The following is a 10,720-nucleotide window of genomic DNA, read 5'->3' on the forward strand; positions in this document are numbered from 1 at the left end:
AACCAAAAGTAACAATAATGTGGCAAAAAGAATAAAAAAAAGATTTTTATTTTAAAAAGACAAAGTTTGTATTTATATTATAAATCTTTAACAAAAAATGTATGTTCAAGACAGTAGTTCGAATTTAACAAAATGGTTAAATTTTTCTGACTAAAAGATGCATTATTAATAACAAATGTAATAGTTGATATAATAATGAAACAAGATTTTAATTAAATGTAAAATAGGTAGATTATTTTCAACAAAATATAACAAATTTGTTCAGTTTCTAAGCCGAAAAGACTAATCTTTACGGAAAATTTGAATTTTCTACGAGTACTGCAGAATCTTCAAACGAAAAAGACGAATTTTTGAGAAAATAAGTAAATTGCTAACCAAAAAGATACAATTGCAATTTTTATTAGGTTTAATAATAACTCAATTGATAGCAATTTTTATACATTTAACATAAAAACTAATTATTATTTTATTGTTGTTCCCTAATTTTCCCGACTCTAAAGTACCAAATTTATGGACATTTTTGAATTTTTATTTTTTACACAACTCTGAATCAAAAATTTGTTTTAGCTGTTTATTCAAATTGCAGTCTTGAATAATAAATCAAATTCATTGAACTATAACATAAATATCATATTTGTGCTTTTTGTACCTTTGAATAAATTCCAAACATTTCTCGGCTTCTGGCGGGTAAGCATATCGAAATACGAAATATATTATAAAGTTTAGTAAAATTCCTTGCAATGCGTCGTTGCAAAAGATTAAAATTTTCCTCTCAAATACAACTGTGAAAGTTGCAGTTGCATCGTAAAGGGATGTCCCTGCAAAAGAGTAATTAAAAAAGAGCATTATTCAAAGTTTAGTAATCTCCACAAGATAAATATAGCATTTTTAGAATTATCATGAACTAAATAAATTTACAGCTAAAATGAACAAATTGTCATTTTTTAAAGAATTTGAAAATACAACAAAATATCAATACCTCTTATGATCAGAAGAGGATAATTGGTTTCAGGACTGTTTAGGACTTCTGTGTCAGTTTGGTCGATCTGTTTAAATGGAAATAATAGATAAGATTTCGTGTCCTGAATAAATTAACTTAATAAGTTAATATTTTTCTTTAAACTGCACTTACTGGAACAACTTTATATAAGAAGCTTTCTTTTTCTTGGAAGTACAAAAGCAGTAGTGGAAATACGACTAAGATTTTTGGTATTTTATCCTTTCTGATGTCCAAGTACTTTTTAGCGTCAGCAAAGATTCGGTTTACTTCTTCTTCATGATCCGGCATGTTGGTAGGAATTTTAAAGAATAGTCTAATCGACTTACATTTTTTTCTAAGGAATCATTCCAAGGGCCATTCAGTTAAGATAACTGCCAAATTTCTATATCCTTTGAGTAGGGTATGTGTCATTCATTAAATCACTGATTTCCTTTACATGCCTGCTATCAGCAACATAACTGAATAATTCCACCAAACGGATCCTTTTCTCTTCCAGCATCTCTGAAGTTTCAACTGACTGTGGAGCATAATCTACACAACCATATGAATCTTTTCGTCGTGAAATCGACTCTTCTTGTTCCCGAGTCTCCTGTTCATCATCACTATCTAGAGATTCTTGACGATTATCAGTTGACCGCTTCGATTTGTTGAGGTTTGTTTGTTCCTTCGTTGCGGTTATCTTATACTGAACACAGTTACAAATTTTACTTCGAAGAGTTTCTATTCCATCGCCCCATTTTTCATTGCCAATTCTGTTAATAAATGTGTCCGGATATTTATTGCAAAGTATTATTGCAAATTTCATGGTTGTATATCGTTTCGATTCAGCTAAATCAACGAGCTCATTTATGATGTAGTCCGCAATTATTCTGACGATTTCTTGTTTCCTGGAATTCTTCAGACGTTGCCCCTTTTCGCAAGCTGTGCGTACTGACTCAGAAACTTTGTTCCATACACCTTCTTGGAAATTCAAAACAAATTTTTTCTTTGATCTTTGATTTTCAGAGCCAGATGTGGAAGAAGCTCCGTTGGTACTGTTTGAATTATCATCAACTGTAAATAATTATGATGAACAAAAATCAAAATCTTTTTTTAATACACTATTGAAATTTTTTGATGAATGAATATCATTTCTCCGAAATTGATTAAAATCAGAAAATGTTACCAGTTTCAATCGCAAAATTCAAGTTGTTCACTGTTGGTGGATCGTCACGAAATCTTGATTCTGAAAACGAGGGCTGAACAACATCTTCTGGAATTATTTTTAAGACAAGATTATCTTCTTTTTTTACTTCCGTTTCCTTTTTCTTTCACTTTTTTATACTTCCATTTGCCTTTTTTCACATGCATTCTTTCATTCTCTCTCATTCACTCCTCTAGCATCCTCCAACTCCTTCATCCATTCTTCTAACTGGAGTCTTTCAGAACACTGAAGAAAAGTTATAAGGAATGAGTAACGAATCCATATTTCGGCTTCACACATTGCATATGTCTCAACGTATAAACATGCAAGGGTTTACAATCTAACACAAGATTCAATGGATGGCATTTGTACCTTATGTTCCGACCTAATTTAAAAGAACGTAGGTGTGGAATATATTCATTTTCCAGAATCTCGAAAACAGTAAAAACTTTATTGTCTTGACAAAGGAGGAACATGCATATTTTTTCTATAACCGCGTTATATTGATAACCCTCTTGGCCAATTACCAAAGCGCATCCCTTCTTGTAGGTCGTACATTTTATTATAACTTTTCTGCATTCTTCAATATCCCCTGGTAAGTTGGCTAGCCTTATAACAGTTTGAATATTTTCGCTGTAAAGGTTGATTTCAAAATCATTAGCATCATTCGTCTCAATTTCAAATCGAGTACCAGCTCCTAATCGTAGGTAACTCTGAAAGAGTACGTGTTTTCCAGTCAATGACTTTGTGACGTTGATAAAGTTGAGCATGTATTGGATCGTTTGCTTAAAAAACCTGTGTTTGCTCTCAAATCGCATTGTCCAAACTTTGATTACAGGACTAAAGTGTAGAATTGACTCGGCATAATGACGTACGTAATGGTGCTTCAGCCGAAGTTTCTGATTTGGGAAAAGTGTTTTTCTTAGTTCGAGGTATTCACAAATTGTTACCTCGAGATATGGCAAACAAGATTTATAAATGGTTGGCGAACAAACTACTTTAACGATTTCAGTCAATAAAATAAAGCAACGCCACACTTCTTCGTGAACATCCCCTATTCTGTCTTCAATGAGAAGAGGAAAAACTTTTCAAAAGGTCCAAATCTGACAGGCTCCTCCAGATATTTTATTTCTTTGATCAGTAATTAGGCATGGCTTATCTTGTTTAACTTCTTCAGAGTAACTAAAGTCGGTAATTCGCTTATTTAACTGAATAAGCGTAAAACACTTTTTGGTAACGAAGTTGTCAATAAAAAGTTTCAGATCGAAGGCAACAATGCCCTCGATTAGGTCATGGCCGATGCAAGGAGGGAGTCCTGGTGAACATAGATGGTAGTACTTCAGTTGGTTGAAAACGAAGTTAAGTTTAATTTCCTCGTAATTGTTGCACGTTCCAACTTCTTTGAGATCTTTTTTATGTGAATTTATTGTCCTTGTCGCATGCGCCTCCGATTCTCCATCCTCGCTGTGAAATTCATTTCTCGTTACCAAAGTTTGCAGAAATATTCTACCGTGCTAAAATTCTCTGCGAGTCCATCTAATCCATGACTTCCTAGATTATCACCAGTGATGCATATAAGTCCACCTTTAACCTTTTCTCCAGAAATTTGGACTCCTTCATCTTCAATTTTTTGTAGATCTTCTACAACTTTGCCATACACTTTTTTGTGGTCAAAATCTTTCTCCTTACAAAGAGCCTCAAGTTTAATAGTATTTGCATGAGAGCCACTTGTTCATTCCGAATTTCGTGCTTGTTTAATTCAATTGAAATTGATTTATCTCGAGAACAAGCTTCTAATGTTTCCTGGATAGGTACGTATTGGAAAGTGTATTTTTGTCTTTATCTATTTCTACTGTTATAGGGGAAACATAATCAAATTCTTTTTTTTATAAAACTTCTTCCTTTTATAATTTGTACTTAGTTATTTTTTACTTTGCTTCAAGATATCCTTGTCAAAGGATACTTTCAATATATCTTCGATTTTTTCTGGCGGAAAATTTTTTTCTAGTAATCGTTCTGTTAAATTATTTTTGATAATATTCAAACATTCATCTTAAAGTTTGTTTAACTCAGTTACTATGTACTGAATTATTGTAGCAGGGAGTAAAAACTCAGTCTCGAATTTTAAATCAAATTGAGCAATGTTTTGCAAGAATTATTCATCCCTATTCATGATTTTTTTTTTAGAATCTGTAAATATTTAAATTTACGCGTTCAGTTTCCAAACATTCTGGAGCAATTATTTGTATTTTCTGACAGCGGGTTCTATGTATTTTTGACAAATGACTTGTGTAAGATTTTAAATTAGAATATTTCCTCTGACAGCGACGATATGGGCATGTGACTTTTTCTTTTTGTTCCAGGTGAGATTTTAAATCTTTTAAAAGTTGAGGATAGTTATCGAACTTCCACTTTAAAGAATTTAATGCATTTGTTAAAACTACAATAGAAGTTGCGTGTGATATTTCTGTGAAACTTGTGATGGTCCAAATGCAACTTTAAGCTTCCCGTCTTAAATTTGCAAAAACGACAGTCAAACATCCTAATCTGTAAAATATATTTAATAGTGGCTTCCAACATTTTTACAAGCATTTGTTTTCCAAAATTTATTTTATTATTTTATTAATTATGAGTCACAATAAAAATGTAGATTGCTTTAGAAATGAATGTTTGTAAAAGTCTGTTTGGAGGCTGGCAATATAGAACTAGATGGTTAAAAATTGAAAATTCCCTGTTTAAGCCCCCAATTATAATTCTTTCCGAAAAAGTGCCTGCTCTAATTCATAATAATGATTTTTTTCAAAAATATTCAGTTTCAACTTATAACTAGAATTAATTTTTTTAAACATTCCCTCTACCAGCTCAGAATAAATGTAAATTGTTATATTCCCATTTTCAAGACCATTTATAATTCTTTTGGATAAATACCAAGGTCAACTCAGAATTGGTTAAAAAATCATTAAAATGATTGGAAATTTTATTTTTAAATCTCGAAACATCTACATGCTGCTTTACATTTTGTTAAATTTTTTTAATTCCGCCAAATTAAGGAAATCTTCTTAAAATTTTTCACATTCATTTTTGAAAATTTTGCAAATCTTTATAAATCTTCTTAAATATTCTCTTAAAAGTAGTTTATTTCAACAAAAAAACATTTTTAATTTTCCCAGAACATGTTTTTTCTTCTTTAAATATCTCTACAACTTACTCCAATTTTTTATAAAAATACCATAAAAGGTGTTCAACTGTTATTTATACATTGAAATTAAACAATTTAACTTGCAAATTGAATTTGGTTGAATGGAACAATTAAAATTGTAACATTGAAAGTTTAGGCTTCAACATGGCGTTCACGTTTTTTTAATTAATAAGACTTTTTAATTAGAACAGTTTGAATTTTAACGTTAAAATCTGGAAAGGCATTCTAAACTGAATGATATCATGATTGAAAAAGATCAAAGTTAAACTAATTTAAAAAAACGGTTAAAATAAAAGTTGAAAGGATTCTTTCTTCAAAACAATTTGTAAAATTTCTGGTCAAAAAATAAATTCACGGTAATTTCCCGGTTCGTCCCGGTCTCGAAAATTCTCGGTTTGCCAGTCCAGCGGCCACCCTGCACAAAATATGTCAATTTTTAACCGAATGATTAAATCTTTACCAATACATATTAGTACTACAGTAATACACATTAGTCTTACCTACGCCAAAAGGATTTATTTCAAACAAAATAATTCGATTTTAAAACAAATAATTAAATTTCTAACAAAGAAATATAAACTCTTAACCTAAAAAATCCTCATGTTAGTTTCTGAGGAGAAAAACACGAGGGAATCAAGAGGATTTTCAGATTCCTCGTTTCCCTCGTCCGAAAATAATAAGAGGATTTTCTTAAAGATTGTTACAATAGGCGACTTACCGTTTCGTTTTTAACAATCAGATGTGATAATAGGTAAGTATTCTGTGTTGACAATCTCAGTTATTCCGCCTTGGTCGCTACGAGCTTAGTGGAGTTCGTCTGCTCCAGATATACTTTGTGTCACGTGATCACTACTTCTAGAGCGCAGTATTCAAAATGTGAGAAAAAAATTGCCTCAAAAATGAAAGAAGAATGACTACAATTCTTTTTTATGGTTATACTGAACTATAGTTTGCATTATATAACTTGTTCTGCTTCTCCACATACATAAACATCTATTATAAATACGAAAATAATGTAAATATTGATTTTGTAAAGCGTAAATTTATCAAAGTTCTTTTTTCAGCCATCTACATTAATCTTCACTTACACGTAAATTAATTTCATTTTCCGCGCGAAGATACCTTAAATTTCAGTTACAAGTAAATTAATTTCATTCAATTGATTAAAAACTTGAATATCAGTTACAAATGTACATTAAAAATGCTTGAAAATTAAAGAATTTTCTAGCAGTGTAAAAAGTAAAAGTGCAATCATGTTTTTCCACGCGTGATGTTATAATATATAGGGTTTTGAATAGTACGTGCCACTTACGAGTCCACAGAAATTAAGTTCAAATTTTTAGGCAGAGAAACTTCTGTGCGGTGCATCATATTGTTTGTATCTGGTGAATATTAAATGCGTAATATAAAATAATATAAAGATTATGTGTAGTTTTGCTGGAGTAGTGGGATGCCGAAAAGTGAAAATGACTTAAAAAATAAGAGTTCAAGCCTTGAGATTACTCTGAACTTTGACAAACACAAATTCCAGATAACAATTTTCCAGCACACTGACTGCAAGTACCGGCAGGCTCTACAGATACAAAAGCATGCCATGTCGGTAGATCCTCAGACAGATGCGGGTGAAAATGTTGCCTACTACGGCGTCAGGCTCTACCGGCACGGCATGCTGGAATCCTGTCGTTAGGATATGTCGTAACATCGAGCTTGCCCTCTGCAGTAATACTAACGTGAGGATGCCAGCATTGCATGCCAGCAGTTCCTGACGGCGTAATAAGCTACATATGTACCCGCATATGTGTCAATGTCTACACTGTTAGAAAAATCCGTAGGAGATTTAATATACATGCAAGTGAAGTAAATATGCACTACCGCTACTGGAATGTAACATACATTGGTGTAGTGAATTGAATATACATATGTATTAAATTTAATATACAGGGCAGCACAGCAATGTGCGTGAAAACTCAACGTGCTCTATTTTCTTTAAATCTTGTCGAATATTCTAAATTAAATTAATAATCTAGAATTCGTCGACTGAATTGATACTTATTATGAAAGTGCAATGTACGGGTAAAACTTTTTCCTAATTTCGCTCTAAATGGTCAAAACTTAAGGCGAATACAGTTAATTCTATGTTAGGTTTGTCATTTATTTGTTTAGTTCAACCTTTCGACTGAAAATCCGATTTTATTTCTGATTTTACAGGAAGAAGGTATCATGTTTTATTATTTAAAATAAGAAATTACTGCTAAACTTATTTTTAATGTGTGAAAAATGCAATTATCTGATTTTTCTTGTGAGTGATTAACATGAATGTTTATGAAATTTAATACAGTCGCACTTAATGGCGATTTCATATGCTTGATATATCAATTTTAATATTATTTTTAACAGTGTACCGACATGGCCTGGTGATCTATCCGCAGAGTCTGTTGGCAATGTGTAGTTACTGTGCGGGAAAATTGTAATAAATAAGGTTTTGTTATTGTTGATAAACATAATTATGTTTTTTATACTCAAACTTTGAATTTTCGATTTTTTAAGATAACTCGAAATTTTTTTAGAATAATCTGGTAGCAGCACCTTGGGTAAGTCTCTGGTTTTTCGAAAAAAATGGTAACGATGCTTGACCGTACTGGATCGTACTACGAAAATTCACTGTCGGTAAAAGTCTCAATAAATATAACTTCCTCTTAGGATAATAAACGAGGTCTCGAAAGAGGAAAAGTGTACAAGTGATAAAGGGATGCTACTGTGAACTCGCTGGTAACACAGGACCACCATAAAAAAATGAGTAAAGGGTTCCTTAAACCAGGCGAAATGGATTATATGTTTTTTGCGTCGCTGAAACTGAATCTGAAACCTGATTTGCCCCGTCACGTCGGCGTTTTTTTCTAACCTTAAAACACATTTTGAAACTATAAAACCCAACAATATTAACCTTCGTATATTTTCATAGCTCAATAACCTCGAGATCGATAATATTTGAAACCTTAATCTCGGAGACTTTTAGATTTATAATTCCATACGTCCACCACTTCGTAACCTTTAAAAGCCATAAGCTTCATAACTCAATCATCACACCTTATACTTGAGACGTAATTCTTGTTTTGCAGACGTTAGTTAGTTAGTTAGTTAGTTATATCACAGACAGGGAGCCCCTTATGGAGCTCTACTGGCGCTCAAGCTATAAAACCTATTGTGCCATTCCATTAACTATCGCTGTCAGTAGTTGTCACCAGACCCCTTGATGAAGCCCAGTAAGTTAGTCAACGACAGCATTGTAGCTTTCTCAGGTTTCATGAAGTGGGACCCAAGGTTTTGACGCCTGAGGCCAGCCAAAGCTAGGCACTTGCATAGTACACGCAACGATGTTTCATCATCCCTGCCATATCTCCTGCACTCTGTAGAGAGGTTATACCCCATTTTTTGCATAGGACAGATCAAATGGTTATGGCCAGTGGGCATCTTAACTACTGTCCTTACGTCTGTCTTTGGCAAACCCAGGATCTTCCTGACTTTGTCCATTCTGCACGTATAGCCCAGTATAGACTTCACCTGTCGGCAACCCTGGACCTGCTCCCAGTACTTTCGGTGCTTAGTACGGACCACCACTTCTCTCCTCCTTGCACTGTCATAAATTCCTGCTCCTGACCCTCCCTCTTCCCTGGAGCCATCCGTACACCAGGTTTCCCCTTAAAGGAATGGATTACGATTTCCTTTCTACACATCCCTACTTGGAATGCAGACGCGGAAAGCCCTGGCGAAGTCGCAGTTTTTTGTTATTCTGTCCTGCCTCATCTCAAGAATCGGCAGTGAGCTGATGTCAGTCGGGAGCCTGGTGTATCTAGTCCCCTAAGTCCATATGTTTCCTCTCGCCAGGTGGCCTATCACGTGTGCCACTTTGCAGTTATTGTAAGTTGTAAAGATTCTTCGCAGAGGATGAAGCCCATTGCTCCTCATTACTCCAGTCAGACCCCTAAGTGCTGGCGCTTGCAATCGTCGTAGCATGTCCCGCATCGTTTTAAATTCTGCTTGTGTCCACCAGACCACAGCCGAATGAAGGAGCCTCGGTTTGAGGACAGCGGAGTAGAGCAATACAAGCATTTTAGGCCCTATTCCCCACGTGAACCCAAAAACTCTCCTACATTTCCAGAAAGTCATGACGAATTTGCTGCATTGGGTCTCCAGCAACTTTACCCAGTTCAGTTTGCTTTCTAGGACTACTCCCAGATATTTAACCGAGTCTGAAAACGTCAGCCTCCGCCCACAATAACAAAAACGTCAACATTCGGCATCTTGTAATTCTTCGTTAAAATAACCATACTGTTTTTTTCCGGATTTATTGAGAGCCTTGAGCTATTGAACCAGAGCTCTAAGATGCCAAGAGTATAATACCTCTCTTTATTAAGCCTACAAAGGAGGCTATCAAATACCATGCACTACAGGAGGGGCGACAGGTCACCCACCTACAAAGAACCCCGTGGCACTATTCCTTTAACTAGGTCTTCATCCCATCTGGGTTTGAGCCTTCTTCGGCGTAGCATGCTTCCTATTCAGCTTACCAGCTGGTATGGTACTCCACACCTCAAAGCCTCTCAACAGATGACTTGTGGAGCGGTATTACTGAAGGCACTCTCTATATCCAAGAACGTTTCTACAGCATACCTCTTTTGTTCCAACTGTCGCTACAATTTTGCCACAACAGCATGGAGGGCCGTCTCCATCAAGCAGCCTGCCTGAAAAGTATGCTGCCCTCTGCGCAGCGGGGAGGCCAAGAGTACCTTATCCCTGATATTTCTCTTAACCAACCTGTCCAGCGTCTTTAGAATAAAAGACTTTAGGCTGATCGGTCTAAAATTTTTGCAGCAGCGTAGCCCTCCCTCCCCGGGTCGGGAATAAAAGCCACTCTACTGTCCTTCCAAGCGATAGCACATGTTTTACAGCGATGCTTGCCCTAAATAACTCCATCAGAGGAGAGATGACAAATTCCAGGCTTTTTGTAAGAGCACTGGCTAGATGCCATCTGCCCTTGGTGATTTAAAGAGGCAAAAGGATTCCATTGCACATTCCACCATTTTTCTATCTACAACCTTTGAGGCGAAACAGTAATGGGCCCTCCTCAACTGTTGGCCCCAGTCTTCACCGCCATCAGGCGGTTCACCCTTGCTTCTTCGTCTTCCGAAAACTCGCCATTTTCAACTTTAATAAGCCCGAGAAGAGCTTCCGGCTTTTCGCTAGGATTTTATGGAGCCTTGCTGTTTCCGGAATATCTTTCGATTCCTCACAGAAGCCCCTCCAGTCTTCCTGCTTATACCTCCTTATATTTCTAATA

This window comes from Belonocnema kinseyi, chromosome 3, assembly GCF_010883055.1.
Source record: "Belonocnema kinseyi isolate 2016_QV_RU_SX_M_011 chromosome 3, B_treatae_v1, whole genome shotgun sequence".
NCBI lineage: Eukaryota > Metazoa > Arthropoda > Insecta > Hymenoptera > Cynipidae > Belonocnema > Belonocnema kinseyi.